Genomic DNA, 10,621 nt, shown 5'->3' with positions numbered 1-10,621 from the left:
ATACATAAATAACGCTGTTGAACACTATGACTTCAACTTTCAAAGAGGACATCAAGCATTATATAAAAACCCAAGTTACCTAAGCGGTAAGTACAACTTTCATCAAAAACTTTATCTAGAGATGTTCAGACTAAAGCTGATAATATCTGAAAAGGAAAAATAATGTGTTATTTTACATGTTTATTTTTACTCGTATATGAAACTGATACGAACACGTGGAAAAGGCCCTTGCTCGCAGAACAACTTCGAAATTCACATTTATTTGTGCAGATCAAATCAATGTTTGCAATTGATAACAATAACCCAAGAGCATATGTGTGTGTCCTCAAACGGCACGTTATAATAAGACATCGTGCATGTTCCCTATTCAACAGTTTAGGAGCACAACGTATGTGTCAACATTCACATTGTGAATATACTATTCCTTTATTTCGTAGTTTTCTTCTGTTTACATATTTGCTAAACGATAAAGCTCGGCCCAAAAAAGACGTGACGATAACTTATACTTATTGGAAATTTGCTACGAAATCTCATCAATTGAAAAACATGGTTGCCAATGAGAGGAATTAGTCATGCGTAGTAATCGACTTGATTTAATTAGTTATATACAAAAAAGGACAAAAAAATGTCTTCAATTGTCTAACAAAAATACAGATCTTTGTGTATGTCCCCAAAAGTAGTGTATTAATAAGGTTTGGTATGTGTCCCCAATATTATATTATAAAATATAGCCTTGTGGGTGTCCGCATTTGCATTGTGAATATTCTATTCGCTTATCTTTAAGATCTTTTAAGCACCACTATGTGCAAAACGATTAAGCTTTATTCCTTTCATGAATAAAGTGAATAAAAATGCAAAACAACCAATAATAAAGAAGTCCCCAATTATAGTGGTTTAGGGATACGTCCGCGATTGACACCAATTACATGAGTGTGTGTGTGTGTGTGTGTGTGTGCGTGTGCGTGTGCGTGTGTGTGTGTGTGTGTGTGTGTGTGTGCGCGCGCGCGCCGGATAATTTTTGCCCAGACCATAACTTCGCCGTACATTTGGAAAATACTTTATGCTTTACTCAGTGAGATCGGTTCAAGCGAAAAAGCATAGAACCTCTATCTGTGCAAAGGTAAATGGCATAATTGGCCGAGGGTGTTAGGCAAAGATCGTGCTAAAAAATAATCACTTCACTGAGGCAATCATATAGCATATTCCCAATGTGCGACAACTTAAACAGACGGATTTTGGTTATAACGTCACACCGACACAATTTTAGTCATATTGCGGCTTCCCAGCATTTGATGATAAAGGTGAACACATGTACCCGATTGTGCAATATTTAAAGGAAAAGATAAGTTGTCATGCGTACGAGATAAGATGTCGCGCGCACGAGATAAGATGTTGAACGCACGAGATAAGATGTCATGCGATCGGATAAGATGTCATGGGCTCGAGATAAGATGATTTAATCTAAAATAAATAGATGTCCTAAGCATATCATCGTATAATGCAGTGCTGGTATCCTGAAAACATATTTACACACTATCATGTTGCTGTAAAGTTCGATGGATTTTTCTATGAAGAATAAAGATATTAAAAATATATGTTAACATTCAAGTTCAAATTACCATTTGCAACTTTTTTTCCAACAGGACGAACTGCTTAAATTGACACATTGTCGTGAAGGTGAGCAGGGTATGTGCGCAATATTAAGTGAGAAGGTCGTAAAAGTGCTAGAGTAACTGACAAATATAACAAACTCATTGTCATCATATTTTGAGAAGTTATGAAATGGAAATGTACTTTAGCATGTGCAATTTTAGTATACGTTTCAGTATAGTTGTAAGCAACATTTCATCAATTTTATATTTCTGTAAAATCCCGAGTGGTCGAAATTCAGAATACGATAGCTTGTACAATATCATTGTACACGCTTTAAATGAATTGCAAGTTATACTTGTACCTATGTATAGCGAGCAAAAAGATGGAATTTATTTGTAAAATTTAAGCAAGTGTTTTTATCTAACATACATAAAAGTTACTGCACGTAGTGTAACCGTATGGGATCGCAACGATATGGCATAGAACAACGTATTTAGCTGGGCCTGTGGTCTAGTGGTAACACGCTTGACTGTCAATCATAAGGTCCGGGGTTCGAATCCCGGTACAGGCACTGGAAATTTCTGAGATGCTCTTGAGTGTCTCCCACCACACTAGAGGCCTGTACTGGTTCTTCCCAGGAAAGACGGCTTCGGTGCTATACAACGGGGCACGTTAAAGAACCAGACTGTCTATTCGAAAAGAGCTAGGCTAAGTTAGCCGGATACGTCTGTATCTGAAAAGTTCTCTCTGTCTGTTCTGGGGGCTTTATCATGAAAAGGGCGCTATATAAATCTGGTATAATAATATAATAATAATAATATCGTATGTTTAATAAAATGCAGTAATACACTTTTTCACATTGCTATGAAAATGAGTTCATGCAGATACTGTATGTTCATTTTATTTTACAGTTTCATGTAGTATGCAATAGCCATTTCTAATATTCTATTTCTAGTATTCTAAAAACAACACTTGTGATATGCAAGACATTTTTTTACTTTTGTTCAGTTGTTTATTCCACTTATATTATGATTATTTCAGTAAAAATATGTTCAAAATGCTTTTAAAGAATATTACTTAAAGCTTGATACTTTAAATTAGTATTTCTGTCATATGCAAAAACAAACAAACTGTGAAGACATAATGTGCATGTTTATCCATATTATTCTATTGACGACACGTTAATTAGATAGAGTTTTATGCGTTATATGTTGACGTCAAAAGTTACTGACGGATAAGTTTAAAAAACTATTAATTAAAAAAATAACTGGATGGTAAAAGTACTTAATTTTTAAACATTCTATCAAACATAAGTTTATCTTGAAAATAGAAAAAAACTTTGCAAAAAACATTCGAGCCGTTTTTCCATTAAATAGACGAATGTGCCATTCTTTTTCAAAAAAAAAAAAAAAAAAAAAAAAACAACAACAAAAGAAATACAAAAAAAATGAGAATGTCGTTTTTCTTAATTTGTTTCATCATTTTGAAAGTAAAAGTAACAAATACTGTCTAGCAACATAGACCTTTATATAACACACATTAAGAGGTAAATTTCATTGTTGTAAATTGAAAAACAAACAAATAAGAGAAAATACACCGATTTTAATCGTTGTTTAACGTGGCGCCAAACAGACGTACATGGTAATTTTTGCGACGTCACAGCTAAAACGTTTCACTTATAACCAAGAAATCAGTTACACACTCATGCTGGGGGTAATTTCTACTTTAATATGATACCGAAATCAGAAGCGGATTGTTTAAAAATTACAAAGTGCTATTCCACCTTAATCTACTGACGAATTTGCCAATTTTGGCTTTGCTACGCCTAAATGGAGTTAGTGACGAAAAAATGAACATCACTACACTATTTAGTGCCAAACGGCAAATAACATATTCTACATCCTCTGAAAAATAAGTGCAGCTACAACAAAGCGCATGAATATAACCTATTTATGGCATCTTTTAGAATGCAATCGCTAGCGACGTCATCAATACATACACCGCTTGATATACACAAACACACGATACATCAGAAAAACTGTTCTCAATAAAATTGACGGAAACCATGTTTCAAGTGCGAAATTTCGCTCAAGTGATACAGGTAAAATTTAAATGTAGAGCATCAAGTCGCCGGAGAACTGTCCGATAATATTTTGAAGATTGGATTGAAAAAAGGCTACAGCTATTGCGGTGCATTGCGTGCTGAAAAAAAGTCGCATCCTTGATTGGGACTGTCGAAGATTTGCCCGAAGACTGTGTTACTTCCCTTGTCTTACACGCGCTCATGTAGTTCTTTCTTCGTCTGCAGTAGTCTCTTCTAAATATACACAGCGAGACGTAGACACAGTTAAAAACTCATTTATCTTTTTATAATAATAAATTTTGGAAATAAACAAAGCAGATTTTTTTACCTGTATTTTCTAAGTTTTTGGTTACATTTATAAATCCTTTCCAAATACTTTATTAAAAATTCATGAATGGCAAAAGTTAGTTCAAAGTTTCAATTAATGCATAGGAGAATTGTCTTACTGAATAGAACTAAACTTATTACCAAATCTGTTTTCAAATCTGACCACTTCATGTATTAAAACGAAAAGACATTTGTATATGTTGATATTTTCAGCATACATAAAAGTAGTGTAATGTGCGGTCAAGGTTGTTTTCTATATATGGTGTACCAAACTGCCTAACGTTGTAAGACAAGTCTCAGACTTAATGTAAACAAGATTTGGCAACGATCCAACATTCATTTCAAGGATTTTGCAAGTTTGAGAAAGGTTTAATTTATTATACTGGAATTGATGTACTCAAGGATTTTGCAAGTTTGAGAAAGGTTTAATTTATTATACTGAAATTGATGTACTTACGCGCTGCTTATCTCACGGTAACTACCGAAATTACTTAACGTAACTTTCTCACATATACGTAATTGTATATTTATTCTTCACCTGAAAATTACGAACATTGGAATCAGTGTCCAGTATACACCTGAAAATAATAGACTTGCTATTTGCTGAATGCACACTTGTTTTCTATCGTCGTTAATATAAAGTAGACTTTGAAATATTCGTACACATGCGTAATCTCATAAACACTTCTTTAATGTATTTTGTCTGAAATTAACAAACGACTGGCTCAACTGAGACACCATACTTTAAAGCAAACACAGGTTTAAAATGCACGGGAGTCTCGTGATAGTACATGACTTTAATTTCACATGGCTGAAGTACAAACAAATAGTTAAAATTGCTTCGTTTTATTTCTCACGGAAAAGATCGGACGGTTTTTGTTATTGGAATAATTATAGAACATGTATGCATTAGAAGTTGAAAATTGATTGTTTTCTATGTCCGGAAATGAGATCGTGTTTTGAAGAGTATTGTCCCTTGATTATTAAGCCAAGTTGTTTAAATTTGAGTGTTTCCTTTATACCATTTAAACGCGTTTCTCTCTTATCTTGATAATCTTGACTTTACACTGGTTTTGTTAGGGGTATTGTAACGACATGGAATGAGCGGAGTTTATACTTTGCCCGAGGCTTCTTGCTCTAACATAACATTTTAATTTCTTCACATTGGTGATTTTGAATGATAATCGGGTTTTTGTTTCAAAATTTAGAGTCGGGAAGGTTATTCCCATTACTAGCGTAACTTTATGTATTTAATCTTTTGATTATATCTTTTAAAGGCAAAAATATAAGTGAGTCATAAATTTTAAGTTAATGAATTAAAAAGAGTAATTTTTAAAATTTAAATATTTTTATTCAAACATGTAATTTAAAATAACACTTTTAATTTATTTTGACAAGAACGGAATTAAATCGACGTACATGTTTATTATCTGATATACATAACATTGCAATTTCTTCAAATTGGTGATTTTGAATGATAATCTGGTATTTGTTTCAAAATTTTCGGGAAACATGTTATTCCCAGTACTCAGAGTATTTCTTAAATATGTATTTAATTTTACCGTAACAATCTCCTTTATAGCAACTTTAGTCCCATTCATATACAGTACCAAATGCCCCCTTTCCTATTTCTTTACTCATGTTTAAATTGTTTAAATGCTTCCTAGGTACACATGGAGATGCCTGCGGTGGGTGCCTAAAGCTGGACTCTTCCTCCATTTTGTTTGTATTCCCGCGTTTTAAGTACGTAACAAATAAGTAATATGTTATAACAAATAAGTAATAACAAATAAGTCATTAGAAGTAACTAAAATGTCCCTCCAGGGCTTCCGTACTCAGGGCTTCCGTACTCTTGTGTAGGTAAATGTTATGTTCCGTCTTCTGTATTGAAAACATGTAAAGGATTTCTGTTTAGTTTTAGACAGACTGTAAATATTTATCATTCTGTGAAACACCTTTGAGGACACAAAATCTAAGCAATAGTGGATTGTCTTACTTTATCATATCAAAATGAACAGGGAAATATCAAGCTTTTTCATGGTACTATTTTATACCCCAGTCACACATACGGCGCGGATAGCTACGTTTAGCCACGGATAGAAACGTAGTTATCCGTATCGATCCGTACCTGAGCCGTACCTCAAAGTAGTAATCCGTATCAATCCGTATTGGCACTTGATCAAAACGTATTCAAGACGTACTCCAAACTTGCAAGTTTCTCCAACTTTTGAACATGCACAAAAGTTTGAGCGATCCGTAGCCATTTGAGCGTGACTTAGTCCAACTTGGTCGAAACTTATTCATCCGTAGTTAAACGTACTAAACGTAGTTATCCGTACTGAAACGTACCTTGCCGTAGTTTGACATGATGTCAAAGATAATCGTAATGAAAACGCTGGATACACGTGACCTAATTTATATGAAAGTTGCCGACCCGCTACTAAAATTTAATGCGAACGTAGTAATGCTTATTGATCCGTAGCTTAACGTAGTTATCCGAGGCTGTCCGTACTTAAGCGTAGTTCAACGTAGTTCACCGCAGATCCGTCCACGCGCTGGGCAAGTTGTCAGGCGCAGTAAAACGTAGTTCAACGTAGTATGCCGTACCTATCCGTACTTAATCGCGTCCTATATCTTTTTGTTCCCCGTTTCTCACCAGTTATCCCGTACTAAGACTTACTGCTCCGTACTTATCCGTGTCCAGTCCCCCACAGATCATTCCCATCCGCACCGTACCTCAACGCACTGACATTTCCGTATGTGTGACTGTAGCTTTATGCAAGATTTGTTAAGATAACAAAATAAGTAAACAAAATAAGTAAAATGTTATTGTTATCTTGAAATAAATTGAACTCTTCCATCAACACTTCAAATTAACCAAAATTGTGCGTGCAGCTTAGTAGTCCCATGAACTACCGTGTTCTATTAATTTTCCTTAAATTGGCAGGGAAAAAAAAGAATTACTCACAAATCAGTTATTTCTTGATTCAGTTTCCTTCTCAACGGAATAAGAATCGACTAATTCAAGAATTGGTAAATTTATTTTTGTTAGAAAATATGTTGTAGAATATCCTTTCGGCTACCATAACAGCATAATACGTACCATAAAAATGAAGGACGGGGTGCTACTACCTCTGTTGTATACTGAAGATCTGCCACAGATACCTAAATCGTACCAAGAAAGTGAAGGTTCTGATTACCAACATCGTACAGCGCTGGACTACCAGGATCTTTTAGATTCTTCTTAAATCTTCAGGTTTTTCTTTTCTTATTTTTTTGTTTACTATGAAGTATAAACGTTCACTAATATTGCTACCATATTCTTATACAGTGACCTGATTTATTTATTTGATTCATTTGCATTATATATTGAATTATATTGCGCAAAAAATCACAGATGAAATGTACTTTTAAAAAGAAAATGAATCACCTTGTGTCCAGTAATGTACTACAGTTATTCTTATCGCTAACTGTAATAATGACAATGCATAATTAGGGATGATTATTCTTCAGAAATACAAATTAGTTTTAGGGGATGTTCTTTTCTGTAATTAACAAACTCATTTTTAAAAATCAATTAATTACTCATGTCTGCGCTATGGCAATCTTCGCTATTTTGCTATGTCTGCATTATGCGGCTTCGGCATTCTTAGATTCTGAAAACAATAGATCTGCTACTGATGGGTTTTGTAAACTATACATCGACCACTTACACTACGGCACGACAATTAGTTCGCTTATAAGTACCATAGTAGACTGTTGCGTTTAACAAAAAAACTTACAAGCATAAACATAGTGAATTTATGTCTTTAACATACAATAGAGGTGAATACCATTATGTATAGACTGTTTTATATAACAGTTACCGCAGCGTAAAAATGTAGTATATTTTAGGGATATTCTTCTTTGTTCAATTGCGAGATAAACCGATTTTCACCAAAAACCTGCATTACTCGACTAGGGAAATAGGCAACCCCGTTTTTCTGGTACGCAAAAGTCGTCTCTAGTATCCCTTCAGAGCGGCAGTCGAAAGGTTATATATCATCGAAGCCTGAAATTTCTGTATTATATTTTAACTGTCTGTAGACTGTACATACACGTGCGCATAATTTTTCTATACTAAATGTCAGAAAAGTAGATCAAGCTTTTTATACATTTCTTTGCAGTATATTTCTTACAGATAAAAGCATTTTTATAATGTGATCAATTCAAACAAAAGTTGCTTCGATATGTAAAAACTGACAAATCCTGAGTGCGATAAGATGATGTCAGACCATTTTCCTTTCATTCTAAAACTGACAATATGTCAACCCTTGTCTAGTCATCTTCATCTTCCTGAGAAAACACCTTGTTTTCCACCATCAGAAAATGAATACAAATAGAAAATTTTATCAGCTACTGGGGCATTTTCATTACAGTTCCACTACAAATGGGAAGTGATAAACAAGATGAGAATGTTACAATATCACTACAGAGTTGAGGAAGTTGATGAACAAACAAATACCAGGGAAGAGAATGTTGCATGAAACTGCTGGCCTTAGTTTGAAAAAAAAAAATCCTACAAATGGTCTTTGTGTGATGACTTACTAAGATAGGTCAAATTATGCCGATTCCTCAAAAAAACATGGCCGCTAGTGGGCATGGTCACTTTTCCCTATAGGAATAGTGAAAATTTTAAAAATCTTCTTGAATGGGACTGCTGGCCTGATTTTAAAATAGTTTCACACATATGGTCCTTATGTGATCCTCTGCCAAGACTGTTTAAATTATTAATAGTTGTAAAAAAGCATGGCACCAGAGGGCATGGTCACCTTTCCTATGTGTATGTTGTGAAAACTATAAAAAAAATATTCTTGTACGAAACTGCTGGACCGATTTTGAAATAATTTCACACAAATGGTCCTTGTGTGATCTTGTACCAAGATTGTTTAAATTATTTTGTTTTGTACAAGTGTTTCTAGGGGTAAAAATGATTTTGTTTCATCAAAAAGCATTGCCTCCAGGGTGTGTGGTCATTTAACACCCTATATATGTAGTGGAATTGTTAGAAATCATCATGTTTGATATTGTCATATCACATAATTTCCCCAATGTCTTATCCCACTTCAACGTCCCCCACCCCATCCTCCTTCCAAAAAGAGCACAAATACACATTACCTGCCTGTATTTATTTAGTAGAAACTTTTAACTATTGAAGCAAGCAACTACACTAAGGTGTGCGATACAGGGCCATCATGGCCCTCTTGTCATGCTAAGCTTTTAGAACTGTTGGATGTCCATTATCTTAAGATTTTTTACTCATTAAGGACGCAGATCGCATTTATGCGTTCATTTTACCTCTTATCGAGTACCGCATGTCGTATTTATCCGTCAAAAGATAACAGGCGTGTATGCCGAGGATCGCAAAAATGCGCTATCCGCCTGATAGTACTGTATGCCGCGTGACGTGATTTTACGTTTGTAGAGTACTAACGACTGGACTGCTGTCAAAGTCAACCAATGAAAATATTTTACTCTAAAGATTTATAAAACCCGGAAGCGATCGAAACAATCAAAATATTTATTATTTAAGCATGCATTTTTAATATACTCATCACTAAATATCGGAATTAGAAAGTTATTTCTAGGTATTGCCTGTTTTATCTTCTCATTATATTATACTGCAGAATCTTTCTTTTTTATTCAGTATTTTTAATTTTATTAAATAAAGTATAATTTTGTTCTTTCATAATGTCATTTGCTTTAAAGTTTAGCAATAGATGATATTTGAATAAATATAAAATAATCATATAATGGCTGATTTTCTATGTCCAATCTTTCTTGACTATTGCAGTTTTCCATATTCATGTTACTTCAGTTGGCCTGTAAAACAATTTTGAAAATCAAAATAATAGTAAATTTTAAATTATTGAATAGATCATAAGTTGTAGTATCAGTTATGAAAATTTCAGTTTTGTTCATCTTTTATAAACAGATGTTTGTCCCTAATATTGATCAAAGGATGCCTAGATCTTATCGATTATTGATTATCACAGGCATACAAAGCAGATAAATTGATAAGTGGCTCAGGAATGTATCGATAAATTGATACCAATAATTAAGCGGCGATATGGCTGCAGGTATTAATGAGTTAAGAGAACAACTCCTTCTTAACCACTGTGCCAATTTCAGCCAAACTCTAAAAATGTAACTTGTGACACTCTACCGAATTCCTTCAAGGTCCTTTCCCCATTACCAACTCCCCATACTTTTAAAAGCCCGAAGGTACGTATAATATTATAACGCGGGTGTCCGTCCGTCCGTCCGTCTGTCCATTTGTCTTTCTGTCCGTTAGCAATTTCGTTTCCGCTCTGTAACTATTGAACCCCTAGAAGGATTTCGGAGAAACTTGACACAAATGTTCAACACATCAAGACGACGTGCAGAGTGCATGTTTTGGATGGCTCGCTTCACGGTAAAGGTCACACATAGGGGTCAAAGGTCATATGACTTTGTTTTGTGTCCGCTCTGAAACTCTTTAACTGCTTGAAGGATTTTAAAATTGGCACAAATATTCACCACATCGAGACAACAGGCAGTGTTGGGTGGCTCGCTTCAAGGTCAAGGTCACACATTGCG

The sequence above is a fragment of the Mercenaria mercenaria genome, chromosome 4 (assembly GCF_021730395.1).
Source record: "Mercenaria mercenaria strain notata chromosome 4, MADL_Memer_1, whole genome shotgun sequence".
In the NCBI taxonomy this organism is placed as follows: domain Eukaryota; kingdom Metazoa; phylum Mollusca; class Bivalvia; order Venerida; family Veneridae; genus Mercenaria; species Mercenaria mercenaria.
Note: the sequence above shows the minus strand (reverse complement) of the source record.